Source organism: Ictalurus furcatus, chromosome 19 (genome assembly GCF_023375685.1).
Source record: "Ictalurus furcatus strain D&B chromosome 19, Billie_1.0, whole genome shotgun sequence".
Classification (NCBI taxonomy): Eukaryota; Metazoa; Chordata; class Actinopteri; order Siluriformes; family Ictaluridae; genus Ictalurus; species Ictalurus furcatus.
Window position 1 is genome coordinate 23,222,925 of NC_071273.1, and position 18,461 is coordinate 23,241,385.

Consider the following 18,461-nt stretch of genomic DNA (forward strand, 5'->3'; position numbering starts at 1 on the left):
TTTAAAATGAAGAAAGTGCTGACACTGGAGACTCCTTCCGTAAATCTTAAACACTCAGTTGTTGCTATAGAAACCAATACTGATACTTTTCGTTCCAGCCTGGGCCGTGAACGGTTAATCAGCGTCTTCAATAAAGACATAAAGAAAACTCCAGTTTGTATTTGTTTTATGAGCTGAGTTGTTATGACTGCGCAGTTTATGAGTAATTAGTGCCGAAATCCGGGTAATTCTGAAGGGTTTCATTTGCGGATCGTTTCTCAGCCTCTGAAGCATATAGCAATATTCACTTCATTTATTCTCGGCTTACTTAAGTGTGTTTTAAAGTGTCAGCCTTGTAGGAATGTGCTGTATTATTAAACAAACAGCCTCGTAGGCGTAGAGCGATATTCACGTCTTAATAGGAGATGCTCAAATCTTGATTTTATGGAGATGCCAGTGATCCTGACCCTTTCTGCTCTCCGGACCTGCCTGATCCGTTCGGATTCCCTATCTCTGGATGGAGCTCTCATCATCTGGAGGCTACAGCCTGGAGATCGCTGAGGACGGTACCGCTTGAAGAACAATGGAAATGGTTTTGGACCTCAATTCCACATGGACGTTCTCGCTGTGGTTGCTGGGACTGCGGTTGCAGCGATGGCCTTGGGACTGCGATTACCACATGCAGCTTTACACTCAGGTCTCCTTTAGTGAACAGTGGACTAGTTCAACAAACAGACTTCATATAAACACCATCATGAACTTTCTTTCACTCTCACACTATCCGTCGTGACCCAGATGAGGACGGGTTCCCTTCTGAGTCCGGTTCCTCTCAAGGTTTTCCCTCACCACCGTCTCCACCGTCTCGCTCAATACGGATAAATTCACACACTTAAAATCTCTATCCCGTGTTTATACGTTTCTGTAAAGCTGCTTTGAGACAGCGTCCATCGTTAAACGCGTTATACGAATCGAAACGAATCGAAATGAAATGGACACCTTTCCACAACATTAACGCTAACATTTCCATAACGTTCTTCGAATAACGTTCTAACGAATCGCACGGTTGGAACCTTACGAGTCCGACCTCGGGACCTGTGGAATCGGTTGCCGGATGTTCTGAGAACGTTCTCTGTTTCGCTTGAGGAACAAATGTCCTTTATTACTGATAGTGTTTCATTTAAATAAATAAATAAATAAATAAATAAATAAACAAACGCATATAAAGCGACGTAATATCTTAAAGACTGGAGACGAGTCTGTGGTTTTTTTCTTTCTTTCCCAGCAGCAGGAGCACGGAGACAGTCTCTGGCCCTCGTGATCACGGGGAATTTATTGGTGCTTAGAAGGCGTGAGCTATTAAAACATTACAATAGACATTAGCGCGAGGCCAGGCAGCCTGTTCGGCCTAACGAACATATGCTTCCCCGCTGATGCCTAAACTCTTATTTATGGATTTAATTTAATGTGCAGGAAGAATTCTAAATTAAATTTGGTGCGTGCCTCCGGAGAGTGCCGGTGTATAATAACATGGTAATTTTTACACATCTTTGTGAGAAATGAGAAAATTAATTCTTTCTGACAAGCTGTAATTATTGGGTTTGGAACGGGTGCAGCTGAACAGTTTGAGCTCAGCCAGTCTGCCAATGAGCTGAAGGAGAGAGGTGCAGATAGCGAGGACACGCGTAATTATAGATGCACGCTCGCACATGGACACACACACACACACACACACATGCTTGTAGAGCAAAGAATAGGGACAGATGCAGAGATACAGGAGCTCTCTTGCACCCTCTCTCTCTCTCTCTCTCTCTCTTTCTCTGACCTCCTGTAGGCTAGTACTGGTACTGACTCTAGAGCCATGACAAGAGCATCATGGGAAAGTTCTCCACCAGCAGAGGGGTTCTGTAGCCCTGTCTGATGTCATCAATATTCCCTGACACAAGGTCTTTACCCAGTCAAGGTCATCTGTCATGTAATATTCGACGCTAAACCGAAAGTCTTAATAATGATCAAGAGAACAGACGCTCTGTTACATAAACATGCGCACACACATGCTCACACACGCACACACACACGCACACACACACGCACACATGCACACACACGCAATCATATGCACCTTCAATTTCCAACAGAATGTTTCCGGTTTCTCCGGTCGTTCGTGAACGTTGTTTTTAAACGTTGCTACAACGTTCCTGCAACGTGTACTTCCTTGTAGAAACACTGTTAGATACTGTACAAACTCGACGTGAGTCGATGTGAGACTTTTGTTTACCTACAGTACATACGTTACGCATGTTGTGGCTCCATGCCAGAGTCGTAAACAGCTAACCCACCAATGTTCATATTTATAAATAAAACTATTGGAAACATGTGGAACAATGTGCTGCGTTGTAAAATTTTGGATGCACCCAAATCTTATGCAACGCCCCTTGCGCGGCCCCTTGAGTCATTGTGAGTGCTGACTTGCGTAGAGTTCAGCGAGCAACCGTCCTAACATGTTTTTTTTTTTTTTGCATTACTTGAACTTCGAGCGTTGTGTGGGTAACGTTCTAATAACATTGCACAAATCTATCCTCACATATGTCATCACATATCTGTCTCCCAGGATCCTCTGCGAATCACAGCACAGCCTGCGCCAGTCAATAAAATAAACTCCGTTCCTCAAGATCCTCACAAACTACAGACCACGTCGCCCTGACCAGTCACATGACACATATCCAGACACATGACACATATCCAGTCACATGACTTCTGATGCCGCACACAATCCTGTCCACACAAAAATGCTCCCCATCGCCTTTTTTTTTCATCACAGTGCAGCACTTCTTAAAACTTTCCAGAAAAGCGTTGTTACATCAAGAGCTTTTTTTTTTTTTTTTAAATCATTGACCAATCAGATTGCAACTCGAGTGGGAAAATCCAACATGGAGTCCGAATATAAGATGATTTGCATCATCGAAAACTGTAAAAAACAAAACAAAAAAAACTCGTCCCCACCATAGTCTGTTCTTAGTCTATAATAATAATAATAATAATAATAATAATAATAATAAAGCTAGCTAACCAGTCCAATTAAAGGCAAGCGTTGCTATGGTTACAGTTTACGTGTAATGTTTTTCTGTCAAGATATACGTAGATTCCAAGAAGTTTTTGTTTTGAGAAGATTGCATGAAGGTTATGTAGCTTGTCAGGGTTTTTTTTTTCTATAGAACAACCTACTAACTTAATAAAAAATAAGAGATAAGGTGTGCGTGTGTGTGTGTGTGTGTGTGTGTGTGTACGGATACATGCTGACTGCGCATCCAGAGGCATTTTAGTTTATTTATTTATCCTGTTCCTTTTTGTCATGTGCTTTTAAAATTTTAATCTGCCCATCCCTGCAGTTAGCGACCCCCAGGGGAGAGACGTCCTACGGGCCACTGGGGTGAATTATAGATGACCGTGAGGGGGGGGGGGGGGTCAGTGTGATGAAATGCAGGTGCCAGTGTGCACGATGTTCTCGTCTCAGATGCCAGGTCAGGATTTCTCAACTCTTTTTGTGGTTCCGCTGTCACAGGACATTAGCGGACGAGTCCATTGTCTTTCACTTAAAGATAACGGCCGATGCGTTACTGTCCCTCACTCCACACTCACTTGTCCTCTGAGGACGGCGCAGATGAAACATTTATTTCCCTCCGTCCTGACGCACACTCAAGGCTCAGAGGAATTTGTGTATTGTCTGGTGTCCATTTTAATGCTAAAAACAAACAGTGCTGTCCTATACATATAGTGCACTGCACGGAAGTAGGCTGAAACATGCAGTGGGTAGGATTAAAGGTACAATAGGTAATTTAAAGGTACAGTGGGTAGAATTAAAGGTACAATGGGTAGAATTAAAGGTACAACAGGTAAATTAAAGGTACCATGGGTAGAGTTAAAGGTACAGTGGGTAGAATTAAAGGTACAATGGGTAGAATTAAAGGTGCAACAGGTAAATTAAAGGTACAATGGGTAGAATTAAACGTACAGTGGGTAGAATTAAAGGTGCAATGGGTAGAATTAAAGGTACAACAGGTAAATTAAAGGTACAATGGGTAGAATTAAAGGTACAGTGGGTAGAATTAAAGGTACAATGGTAGAATTAAATGTACAGTGGGTAGAATTAAAGGTACAATGGTAGAATTAAAGGTACAACAGGTAAATTAAAGGTACAATGGGTAGAATTAAAGGTACAGTGGGTAGAATTAAAGGTACAGTGGTAGAATTAAAGGTACAATGGGTATAATTAAAGGTGCAACAGCTAAATTAAAGGTACAATGGGTAGAATTAAAGGTACAGTGGGTAGAATTAAAGGTACAATGGTAGAATTAAAGGTGCAATGGGTAGAATGAAAGAATAAATGGGTAAATTAAAGGTACAGTGGGTAAATTAAAGGTACAGTGGGTTGAATTAAAAGTACAATGGGTAAATTAAAGGTACTATGGGTAAATTAAAGGTGCAATGGGTAGAATTAAAGGTACAGTGGGTAGGATTAAAGGTACAATAGGTAAATTAAAGGTACTATGGGTAAATTAAAGGTACAATGGGTAGAATTAAAGGTGCAATGGGTAGAGTGAAAGAATAAATGTGTAGAATTAAAAGTACAGTGGGTAAATTAAAGGTACAGTGGGTAGGATTAAAGGTAAAATTAGGTAAATTAAATGTACAGTGGGTAAATTAAAGGTACAATGGGTAAATTAAAGGTACAATGGGTAGAATTAAAGGTACAGTGGGTAGGATTAAAGGTACAATAGGTAAATTAAAGGTACTACGGGTAAATTAAAGGTACAATGGGTAGAATTAAAGGTGCAATGGGTAGAATGAAAGAATAAATGGGTAGAATTAAAGGTACAATAGGTAAATTAAAGGTACTATGGGTAAATTAAAGGTACAATGGGTAGAATTAAAGGTGCAATGGGTAGAATGAAAGAATAAATGGGTAGAATTAAAGGTACAATAGGTAAATTAAAGGTAGTATGGGTAGAATGAAACCTGTGACGTTGTCCGAGCTGCTGTTATAGTAAAATTAATCGACACCTTCTGACCAAAACAAATGTGACAATATTCAGATGACTGTGCAGTGAAAGTCTGATGATATTCAACACTCTTTATCCAACACTCTTCATTCAACACTCTTTAGGGATGCACCGATCCGATGCTGATTATCCGTATCGATCCAATCCTGGCCTGAACTGCTGGATCGGTTCTGGATTGGATTGTCCGATGTGATGTAATTTCACAACGTCGCTCGGAAAACGGAAAAAAGAAGCGGGATCCTCCGTGATGTACTGTATATGATGTGAAGAATAAACGGAGGAGGTGAATGAGGGAGGCTGCGGCTCTGTTGTCGACCGTATCTCGACGCTAATAGAGATTTTCGCAATAAGGTTTAGCACAGGTGATTAGCCGGAGCCTCTGAGGTCGTCTCCGAGGTCATCCTGGGTTCGTGAGCAGAACAATGCAGTGCCCTATAATTACCCCTGAGATTACAGAGGTGGTGGGATTGTGTCTGTATCAGGGTATGCTGCGAGGTGGGAGCACGGACCCTTCTGATTGGGGTTAACCAGTGGCTAATTTGCATAAAAAGAGGTTTTATGGGTGCTGGGAACGAGGTGGAGTGTGTGTGTGTGTGTAGCATGGTGCTTTAATGAATTTGGTTCAATTTTGGGAATTAAAGGTGCTGCAGATGCATCAAAGTGACTGAATGACCATGTAAAAGTATAATTTATTTCAGTTAACCGTGCACAGCGGGTCTCTGCACTCTGCTACATGTCATTTGCATTTGTTTAAAGCTGCGGAGTAAGATTTTATTTTTTTCATTTCAAAATGAAAAATTACCACACGGAAGTTGATCATTTTCCTATAACGGCACATCCTGGCGTGATCGATTCCTTTTACACCACCGCGATTCGGCACCGATGACACTTTTTATCAGTTTACCAGCCGCTGCTATAGAATGTTAATATGAATTGGTTTTCCGACCAATCAGATTTATTCTTGAAATTGTTTTGTTTTATAAATTCGGACAGCAGAAAGGCAGACATTAAATTGGTCTGAAAGTCCAAGCCTGTTTCTGCCGTATGAAGACCAAATCGTTATTTTTATCGTCAGTTTTCTTTTTAAAATTCTCTCCAAGTTGTATTCTAAAGCAGCCAGGAAAGTTGGTCACCATGGCGACTCGGCACTTAAAGTTGGTTTTCGTTTTTTTGGTTTTACCTGCCTTCGCACCTACGTTATGACGAAAATGCACTCATGTCAGCGCACTTATTTGCACATCCATCAGTACGTTTACACGGACAGCAGTAATCTAATTACTGACCTTACTCTGAATAAGACGATATTCTGATGAAGGTGTTTACATGAGTCGCTTTTAGAATACTCCTTTCATGTTCCTGTGTTACGTGTTATAGAACATAGATGGATTAACGCCACACGTCATTACGTCACCGCGTCACGCCGTCCGACGTCCCTCCAGAATTCCACGTATCGATATACAGTTGGTCTTAGTTATGGAACCGTATACAGTTTTGGGTGTTTTTATTTTTAATTTTACGAAATCTTCGAGTGCAGGTAATTATTTGTCGTGCTGTACGTGCAAATAGACGACTGCTTGAAGCCGTGGGCTGCGTCCCAATCCGCGTACTTGCCGTCTATATAGTAGCTGAGATGCATGTATTTCTCCTACTATACAGCAGGTAAGTACGCGGTTTGGGACGCAGCCGTGCTCTCTTGTTTACCGTCGAACGGTCGAGCGCTGCCGTGTGTGTGTGTACGTGTCCTGTCTCACAATGCGGTGAAAACTCTCACACGACGTTAATAGTGTGATTAAGGTGTGTACACGTCTGTAACGCGACTAAAACAGGAATACTCCACACGTCTTAATTCCATCTGTGTTTACTTCGAGTATGACTTTAATCGGATTAAGGTCATCAATAATCTCTGTTTACATGCTAGTTTCTTAATCAGAGTATCGTCTTAATCAGGTTCATGTCGGATCATTGTCGTCCATGTAAACGTGCTGCATGTTGTAGGGGCTGGGCGATGCGCCAAAAATATCATATCACGATCCTCAAAGATATTTTTACTATACATGATGTATCACGCTATACGCCGGTTTGCTAACAATTAGCCCGTATTGTTATTATGTTATTATCTACAAAAATAATTTTTCGTTTTTTAGATTTTCAAAAAATCTATATTTCGCTTCTAAAAACATAAACAACAGATATTTCACACTGATGAAGAGAAACGCGTTTTTAAAAATATATGTAAGATATTACAATGATAGTTTATCACGATACTGATGGAACGATATTACGTCTTTGAAACGTAAACATCAGGGTTGTTGAGCAGATTCGTTCAAAACACGGGATACAAAAGTAAAAAGGCTCGAAAGCAGATGGCGAGAAACAGGACGCTCTGCAAGATCTGAGATCTTCAGGACCGATGATGATGATGATGATGATGATGATGATGATGATCAGAATGGTCACACAACACCAACAAAACACATTCAAACATGGTTTTCCTTCCACTAAGTAAGGGCTTCCTTCTCTCACGTGGTGTTTTGGATGAACACCTGTACTGTAAGACGCGGTTGATTCAATTAGCCCTCGTGAAATTAGGTAAGTGAAACCTGCGCCGAGAGGAGCGATTCCTGACGATATGTTTGCGTCAGTAAACAAATGAGAAGAAAGAAGAAAAAGAAGACAGAAAAAAAAAAAAAAAACCCCACACAAAAATTTACGCTGCTCTGTTTGTACTTTGCAGCTGATTGGGTTTCAAGATCCGAAGCAGTAAACGTGGTTTGATCTAGCGCTCTTTAGCAGCGCCTTCAGGGGGCTTGTCAGCGGGAGTCCTCGAGAAAAAGACACACACACAGAGAGAGAGAGAGAGAGAGAGAGAGAGAGCGGTGTGACTGTAACACAGAAGCCGGTGGTCCGCTTGGGAGGACGCTCTCATTGTTGCGCCGTGTGATGGAGAGAAGAAAAGAGAGAGACACGTTTGATAGAGTTGTGGGGTTGTGCATGAATAAATGCTGAAGGGCAGCCATTGTCTGCGCTTGACCTCAATTTGGTACTGTAGAGTCCCTTTTTACCCGAATGTCGCCTGCCACAAAGCCACCATTCTGCTTTGTGCGCTTTAAAGAAAGGGGGGATTAGTATAACAGTAAAATAGCCCGATTGCATGTCCAGAATCTTAACTATCGAGCGCAGAGTACAAAGACGTGGGACGGGGTGGAAGGGCGGGGTCGTCTACGGGTAGAGATGTTTCTAAGAATCTCCTTTTTCTTGATGTTTTTTTCTCTCTCTCGCTCTCTCTCTCTGCCTGTGGTCTGTAAGAGTGAGAGCGATGTAGGGACCTGAGCCACTGGAGGAATGCGGTGTATTTTGGGACGAAAGGGAACGGGCGTCGAGCGCAGCTGCATTTCCTGTTTATTCGTGCGTAAGAGAAACAGGAGCGGCATTCATAACTCTCACTCTCTTTTCCTTCTTTTCCTTACTCTCTCGCCCTGCAGACTGGATCCTCTGTGTGAGTGTGTGAGTGTGTGAGTGTGTGTGAGGATGACCGTTAAGACAGCTGCGTGGACAGGACGAACAAAATGGCTCTTTCATCACACACTTCACCATATATGTGTGTGTGTGTGTGTGTGTGTGTGTGTGTGTGTGTGTGGGACTCTCTTGCCATTGAGCCTTATTTGAAAATGATTAGTTTTACATTAGAATGGGGAGAAGGGGGGGTGTAAACTTTTGCACCACTGTAACTTTTTGATCATCCAGTTCAATCACAGGCCAATTAAACTATATTTATCTATTAGAACGTGACCTATAGATACAACCCCAGGTAATATATACTGTAGGGACGTCCATAATTTTTGGCACCCTTTATATAAAAAAAAAAAAACGATGATTTTATACAATGCACAAAAATTACATAACAAATTTTTCTCTCAGAAATATATATGCGTCAAATTTTATTGCCCCCCCCCCCCAAACCCGGCAATATTTGAAATAAATGCAGACATGCTTTAAATCAATTTTATGCTCTCTTATTTTGTGTAAACGCAGGTGGAAGGACTTCAACACAAAACGTATCCTGTCCAAATTGTACCTTTTCTTTTCTTTTCTTTTTTTCCTTTGCTCCTTTTTTGATCTCAGTGCTTACCGCACGGCCTACGAACGAAATAAAAAAATTAAAAGCTCCGTCAACTGAGTTTCTACAAGATGATCTCTTGCTTCTGTATTCAGTCCAAGTCTCAGATTTAAAAAAAAAAAAAAACAACAAAAAAAAAACCGATGCTATAACCTCCTCTTTTTTTAAAACTAAACCGGTCTTTGTATGAAATGGTTCCAGTGGGTCACTCAGAATCGCCTGCACGATCGACGTGTATTTTATGTCTTACTTCACACACTTTGCTGGCACTTTTTTGCACTAGCACTCAGTCAAGGAGAAAGACATAATTGCCTTAAGTCACCTCTTCACCACGCCAGACTGCCTTTCTCACTCAATCCGCGAGGCGTTACTGACAGATCCAGGGTCCCTTCAGTGACCTCCATTGTTCTGGAGAGGAGGAAACATGGATTGTGAAGTCGATTAGATGAGCCTGACTTGAACTCTTCCTCTCTCTCGCGTCGACTCGGGGGCCTCTTGATAAGACGAGGAGTCAGCCTGTGTCACTCAGCAAGGCTAAACTTTTTCATTAGTGACTTGTAGAAAAAGTCCGGCCATTCAAATGCACAGGACACACAATGCACTGAATGGGCTTTTCAACGCTGTGAACCAACAGGCAGCTCTTAAAGACATCAGGGAGTCATGGAGTGTCAGTCAGTCAGTGAATCAGTGAGTCAGTCAATCAGTCAATCAATCAATCAATCAATCAGTCAATCAATCAAGCAGTCAAGCTGCTTAATGTTAGCTTAGGGATCCTGCCAGTAGCAGGAGGAGGGGCTTGTGGTGTTTGTGGTGTTGAACTGAAATAACTGAACCTGACTGTGTGTGATGTTCCGAGTGTGTGCTTGTGTGCATAACAACAAACAGATGTTTGGAAAGCCCAAGAAACAACATCCCCACTGGAGACATTAACATCAATTATCTTATCTAAATAAATAAATAAATAAATAAAAACAGTTTTATACTTGTTACTCAAAAGCGTATTCTGTATAACTTTTGATTGCGCAAAGATGGCAGTCGGGTAAAGAAATGAAAAGCAATCAGTCAATCAGTCAATCAAGCAAGCAATTAATTGGCTCATAAATTAATCGACAAACCAGTCAGTAAATTAATCAATTTCTTAATATCAGTTGATCAGTAAAATTAGGAAGAAAGCTGTCAGTTATAATGATCGATGTTTGTCAGTCAATACAGTTTCGGTAAATTACTTAAGCCAATCAATCAGTCACTCAATCAATCAATCGGTCAATCAAGTGACCAATCAGCTAATCAATGTCAGTTGGTTAGTAATTAAATTGGAAGTAAATTAATCAGTCTGTAATGCAGTCAATCTGTCAGTCAGTCAATCAACCAATCAATATCAATCAATCAATCACTCAATATCAATCAATTAATCAATCAACAACCAATCAATATCAATCAATCAATCACTCAATATCAATCAATTAATCAATCAACAACCAATCAATATCAATCAATCAATCAATCAATCAATCAATATCAATCAATTAATCAATCAATTAATCAACCAATCAATATCAATCAACCAATCAATATCAATCAATCAATATCAATCAATTAATCAATATCAATCAATATCAATCAATCAACCATAGTAAAACAATCAATCAATGAACTGAGGTCAGTAAATAATTTGATCAGTAAATCGGTAGGTAAATCAATCAATCAGTCAATCAGCTAATCACGGTTTGTCACTGAATTGATCATTTATTCGATCAATCAGTATCAGTTAAATTTGGGTGTATAAAAACTCAAGATACCAGACAAAAGTCCAAATCTAGAACTTGATACTGAAAGATTATTGAAGAATTTGTTTCTTAAATCAAAACCATTTTCTCCTTTGAAATGTTCCTGTATTGCTAATCAGCTTGCATGTTCTCCCCGTGTTTCGGGGGTTTCCTCCGGGTACGCCGGTTTCTTCCTCCAGTCCGAAGACATGCATGGTGGTCTGACCGGTGTCTCTAAATTGTCCGTAGTGCGTGAATGTGTGTGATTTTGCCCTGCGATAGTTTTCCACCCTGTCCAGGGTGTCCCCCGCCTCGTGCCCCGAGTTCCCTGGGACTGGCTCCAGGCTCCCTGCGGCCCTGTGTAGGAAAAGCGTATGTAAAAATGGAAGGTTGAAAGATCTTTTAATTTTTGAGAGATTTGTTCGAATTCGGTATTCTGTGCTCTCGGTTTTCAAACCCGGTCTAAATTTAGATGAAATGAGTCGAGGTTTTGAGATTGTACATCAACATTACGAGATCCCAGTTCTTGACATAGTCTGCTGTCACAACTGAAAGGCTTTTTGTTTATTACAACCTGCCGTATTATTTCTCGAAGCAATCTAAGATATTTGAGGAATTAATCTGACATCTGAAACACTTCCTGAAACTCTTCCAACCCCCACCCGCTCCTCCTCCTCGTCCTCCTCCCCAACAGCAGCCAGAGCCAAGGTGATGTGAGAAGACGGTCCTCCTTGTGAGGACCCTTGACTTTCCTGTCAGTCTCCTCTGCCGGTGCTCGTGCTGTAATGAAGATTGAAAATGAAACAACGGATGCAATTATTTTTTGCCGGCGAATTAAACCGCAATCAATCATCTTTAATCATTGCTCTAATGCTGGTTTGGAGGCGAGTGAGAGCTATTCAGGCTTCAAGGTTAATTTGCTTAGTTCTGACTCATGTCTGAGTGAATGGGACAGAACCGGAGAGGAAGTGAGGCGCATGTCAAACACGCTGTTACTGAAGAGCCACTCAGCCATTCTATAACTGAACATCACACACCTCCGAACATCACGCATCTCTGAATCCACCAAGCATTGGGGCAGGGACTGGAGGCAGGTGTGTTTGTGCCTTTAAATGCTGGTGAGAGTGTGAGCAAAGAGCCACTCATACACTCTCTCACACACATACACACACACACACACACCGATACCTACAGCTGTTTCATCATTGTCTCAGATCTGGAAAAACAAAGCATCAGCAGATGGTTACTAGTTTCCCTGCCAAAACGGCATGTTTCAGCCATCACACACACACACACACACACACACACTCACACACGCACACACACAAATGTCTCCCTAAAACTGTAATTCCCAAACTAATAAAAATGAAAAATGTTCTAGAACTATCAGTACACCTCCAGCATAATTAAAAATGCCAGGTCTATGAATATGTATGAATATGGACACACCCCCATGCCCTCCTTCCATGCTAAACAGCCCTAATACCACTATGATTAGCTAAGCTAGCTAGCCAGCAGTTAGCATTGTTCCAAGTTAGAATTTTAAAATATTAGTTTCATCAGCATTAATGTAGCATAGCAGTAATATATATATATATATATATATATATATATATATATATATATATATATATATATATATATATATATATATTGTTTGTCACTAATATTAATATGTAGAGTGTTAGCTCAAAAGCTGTGCTGCTAGTAAGCTAGCTCACGTTTGCCACAGGTAGATGTGGGTGAGCTAATACATCAGTTTGAGAGTAAGTTTGAGAGAATATGTCAGAATTTTGAGATATCAAGTTAGATTCGGATGAGTTTCACTTTTGAGAAGTCAGAAGATAGAATTTAGAGATGAGTTGCAATTTTGAGTTAAGTTTGAATTTTGAGCTAATAATGAATGAGTTTGAGATAATGCATCATAAGTGTGAGATAATAAATCAGTGTGTCTGAGATAGGTCCGGATAGACAGGCGCAGGTTTGAGATAAGTAGTCAGAATTTTGAGATAAGTCACTGTTTTGAGATAATGAGTCATAATTTGAGGGAATTTTAAAATAAGCCACAAGTTTGAGAGAGATCTGAAGTTTGAGATAATAAGTCACAGGTTTGAGAGAGATCTGAAGTTTGAGATAATAAGTCACAGGTTTGAGATAACAGGAAACGGGTTTGAGATAATGAGTTTTAATTTGGTCATAAGTTTAAGATATTAAATTAGAAGCATGAGATAATGTCTCAAACATGTGAAATGATGTCACAAGTCTTAATAACAGAGAACAGGTTATAATTCTAAGATGATTCAAAACTTTTACATACGTCAGAATTCTGAGATAGTAAATCATTATTATGAGATATCAATATCAAAGTCAGGATTTTTTATTAAATAAGACATACCTCTACCAAAAACGGACTATGTACACACAATACAGCCTGAGTGAGTGCATTATACAGCCCGAGTGAATGCATCATACAGCCCGAGTGAATGCATCATACAGCCCGAGTGAATGCATCATACAGCCCGAGTGAAGCATCGTACAGCCCGAGTGAGTGTATCGTACAGCCCGAGTGAGTTCATCATACAGCCCGAGTGAATGCATCATACAGCCCGAGTGAGTTCATCATACAGCCCGAGTGAGTTCATCATACAGCCCGAGTGAAGCATCGTACAGCCCGAGTGAAGCATCGTACAGCCCGAGTGAGTGTATCGTACAGCCCGAGTGAGTTCATCATACAGCCCGAGTGAGTTCATCATACAGCCCGAGTGAGTTCATCATACAGCCCGAGTGAAGCATCGTACAGCCCGAGTGAAGCATCGTACAGCCCGAGTGAAGCATCGTACAGCCCGAGTGAAGCATCGTACAGCCCGAGTGAGTGTATCGTACAGCCCGAGTGAGTTCATCATACAGCCCGAGTGAGTTCATCGTACAGCCCGAGTGAATGCGTCGTACAGCCCGAGTGAAGCATCGTACAGCCCGAGTGAAGCATCGTACAGCCCGAGTGAAGCATCGTACAGCCCGAGTGAAGCATCGTACAGCCCGAGTGAGTGTATCGTACAGCCCGAGTGAGTTCATCATACAGCCCGAGTGAGTTCATCATACAGCCCGAGTGAGTTCATCATACAGCCCGAGTGAAGCATCATACAGCCCGAGTGAAGCATCATACAGCCCGAGTGAATGCGTCATACAGCCCGAGTGAAGCATCATACAGCCCGAGTGAAGCATCATACAGCCCGAGTGAGAGCATCATACAGCCCGAGTGAGAGCATCATACAGCCCAAGTTAGGCATCATACAGCCCGAGTGAGTGTATCGTACAGCCCGAGTGAGTGTATCGTACAGCCCGAGTGAGTGCATCGTACAGCCCGAGTGAGTGTATCGTACAGCCCGAGTGAGTGTATCGTACAGCCCGAGTGAGTGTATCGTACAGCCCGAGTGAGTGCATCGTACAGCCCGAGTGAGTGTATCATACAGCCCGAGTGAATGCATAGCACAGCCTGAGTGAGTGTATCGTACAGCCCGAGTGAGTTCATCGTACAGCCCGAGTGAGTGTATCGTACAGCCCGAGTGAGAGCATCGTACAGCCCGAGTGAGTGCATCGTACAGCCCGAGTGAGTGTATCGTACAGCCCGAGTGAGTGCATCGTACAGCCCGAGTGAGTGTATCGTACAGCCCGAGTGAGAGCATCGTACAGCCCGAGTGAGTGTATCGTACAGCCCGAGTGAGAGCATCGTACAGCCCGAGTGAGTGCATCGTACAGCCCGAGTGAGAGCATCGTACAGCCCGAGTGAGTGTATCGTACAGCCCGAGTGAGTGTATCGTACAGCCCGAGTGAGTGCATCGTACAGCCCGAGTGAGTGCATCGTACAGCCCGAGTGAGAGCATCGTACAGCCCGAGTGAGTGTATCGTACAGCCCGAGTGAGTGTATCGTACAGCCCGAGTGAGTGCATCGTACAGCCCGAGTGAGTGTATCGTACAGCCCGAGTGAGAGCATCGTACAGCCCGAGTGAGTGTATCGTACAGCCCGAGTGAGTGTATCATACAGCCCGAGTGAGTGTATCATACAGCCCGAGTGAACACATCATACAGTATGTAAGATTAAAAGAATTGGTTCTCTGCTCTGTTATACATCAGTGTGGTTTTCTCTCAAAGCTACACTCAAAAGCTACACTTTCAAACGCAGTTTCAAACGCATCACTCCTGATCTAATTCACTACAGGAGCTCATCTAGATCAGATCCTAGATCAGATTCTACTGATCCTACTGCCTGCTCCTGTATGTGTGTGGGTAAAACGTGGTATAGAATTTACTCTGCAGGATGTCTATTAGACATCACACACACACACACACACACACACACACACACACATTAAATAATATGTGAGATTTATCTTCTCTCACTGTGCTGCATTTATATTGTTTTTGATATTAGATGGAAAGGTGCTTATGAAAGCATGGCATGAAAATGAGTGCTCTGATCCTCTTTCAAAGTGTTCGACACACAGCGGTAACACAAAGTTACGTACGTGTGTGTGTGTGTGTGATAGTAATTTACTGTAAGCATGTATCAAGGTTGTTGTTGTTGTCATCGTTTGTATTTCAGTTCATACTGTCATTATCCACACGCTTCAGATGAAACAAATGAAAACAAACTGTCATTTTTAAACTTGAATAATATTTCAATGTTTAACAAGATATTGTTTCATTTGTCTGTTAATGACTAAAAACAACAACAACAACAACCCAGGAACATATCTACACCTCCACTTTCATTAGAGATTCCAAAACCTATGAATATACATGAGTATTTAAATTAGATGCACCTCAGACCCCACCCCTTTGTGAGCACGTGGATAGACAGCTAGTTAAAATCTGGTAAACTAGCGCACATTTGTCACAGGTAGACTAGTCTGACAAGCCAGATGCAGACAAGTCAAATGCATTTTTAAAATAAATGACGTTTTACACGACCGCCAGGGGTGAAATTTGGCCTGGGCATTGGTGGCTGACTTTTTCTTTATCCCCGAATGATTCTCCACTTGGAGCGGTTCGTCACTACGTAACTGAACGTCAGTAAAAGAAGACGCTTGTGATATTATATCTTCAGTGAATGGAGGTGAGACCAATCAGACAGGGTTTACAGGAAAATACGTGGAAATACTCGTGTCTTATTGGCTGACGGTCTCTCCATCCATCCATCCATCCATCCTCTATACCGCTTTATCCTTTTCAGGGTCACGGGGAACCTGGAGCCTATCCCAGGGAGCACAAGGCAGGGTGCCAATCCATCGCAGGGCACACTCACATACACACTCACACACCCATTCATACACTACAGACACTTTGGACACGCCAATCAACCTACCATGCATGTCTTTTGACTGGGGGAGGAAACCGGAGTACCCGGAGGAAACCCCCGCAGCACGGGGAGAACATGCAAACTCCACACACACACAGGGCCACGGTGGGAATCGAACCCCCCGACCCTGGAGGTGTGAGGCGAACGTGCTAACTCAATTCAGCCAAATGCTAGCCCAGTGTGAGGGAAAATGTATATATATATATACGCTGATTTTTAATGATTATTTCTAAACCAATAAATGTATTGAAACTGAAACACGAACATCCTCTGATGCTGAGCGAGAAAACAATGTGTGTAAATGTCTATATGAGTTCCAGTTTCCGTGAACATGACATGAGCAGAGCGTAAAGAAAAAGAATGTACTCTACATGGCTCTGTAGCAGCTAAACCCATAGAGTAATAGCTTAGCTGTGCCTCCAAACTAGCCTAGTTAGAAAAGTTTAATATTTTATCCGTCTGGTCGTCCAACAAACAGTGACAACACCCAAGGCAGGTTTTATGATAAATCCGACTTTTTCTGATCGTACTGACGCGCGCTACAATTCCTGAAAGAACTCTGAGTTTCACTTTGTAGTGTATTTTTGTAGGTTTGATTTTGTAGGTTTTGAAAGTAACGTGAAAGTAAAGGAATTAGTAATCTGATGCCTTTTTACGTGCCGTAATCAGTAATGTAATCAGATTACGATTTTAAAGTAGTAATTAGTCATCTGTAATGGATTACTGGTTTTTGCGTAACTTACCCAAGACTGATTGCAAGAGAGCCTGGTAGTTTTTCATCAATAAATATGACCAAGACAGAACCAGGTCCGACGACTGACGTCGCAAATAAACCGAGGAAGTATGTCAGCCTTTGCTCTCTGAGATTGGTAGCTGTTGGGCACTAGTGAGGCTCTGGAAGGAGGAATATAGAAAGAGTGCTATTTATGCTTCTTCTTCTTTTTTTATGGAAAACTTGCTACATTTGGTTCAGGTTCGAGGTGTGCATCAGGACTGGGATCCTATGGGACACCATAAAAAGTGGGAGGACTGATATGAAGCTTGCGGGACAAAGAAAGACCATGTTTGTTTGTTCATCCTTAGTAACTGCCTGGGCAGGGACATGGTGTATTTTCAATGGAGCTACTTGGGAAATAGAAGCGATAAAATGCAGACAGGTACAAACAAAGTGGTCTGTACAGGACTGGAGTGATGTAGCTGAGGTTGAGGACTGAACTGTGAGAGCCAGAATTTACACACCATGCTGACACTACTGCATTTCTACATCTGGGATATTTTCCAGGGTTTAAAAAAAAACAACAACAACAAAAAAACTCTCTTAGGTTTAGGCCACGCCCACCTTGGGTTTCAATCTTAATAGTAATATTTGGAGCACTAAACAGATACTGATACAGACACTGTGACCATGTGATGCACACATACTAGACACAATAAATCATATACCATGTCGACTTTCAGCTACACCACTTTTTCCTTCTGGGTTTGCATAATGTTTAGAATGCATTTTAATCCCGGCAAAAAGTCTGCATGAATATATCATTTCACTGGTCTGTTCACGCCATCTCTAACAAAATAGTCGTTTCCCAGTTTCATTCTTTCTCCAAATCCCTTTTGCTTACATGCTTTTGGATCGTGACGGTGGCAGGAGTGGTGGTAGCTGTCGAAATGGCCTCAGAGAGGATGAAGTACACTTTTATTGATCTCTTTCTCCTTTCTTTCTCTTCTCGAAAGAGCGCCGTCGCTCAGAAAGAAAGAAAGAAAGATCCTTCCCCGCACCTTCCCCCCACTAAATTGTCTTGAGCCCTCCATTCATTTTATTTAACACACAGTTACACAACAGGTTTCCGAGTGTATGATGAGACCTTCCCATTTGAAGCAAATTGTTTGCTGAAACTTTTTCCATGTTTGCACCTCCTGGGGTCGGCTCGGTTGACACCTTTCAGAAATCTGCGGCGCACATCAATAGCGGCGCCAATGGAGCCAATCTCCAGCGAACAAAACCACCCACACTTCTCCGACAACTTCTCGACGCTGGTAATTGCTTCCAGCGCCGAACCCTCACAAAAGACCTTGACCGTGTACAGCAGCCCCCCGATGAAGCGAGGCCGCAGAGAGCGCGCTAGGAAAGGGACCCGGCCGATCTCACTCGATTGAACAAATTAATTTTTCTTAACATCTGGGCTCAC

General features: G+C 42.1%; 1 protein-coding gene across 4 annotated transcripts in view; it reads left to right on the forward strand.

The window, feature by feature from the left end:
* Positions 1–18,461, forward strand: part of sox5 (SRY-box transcription factor 5) — a 279,205-nt gene that overhangs the window by 96,196 nt on the left and 164,548 nt on the right. The gene's annotated exons all lie outside the window — the stretch shown is intronic.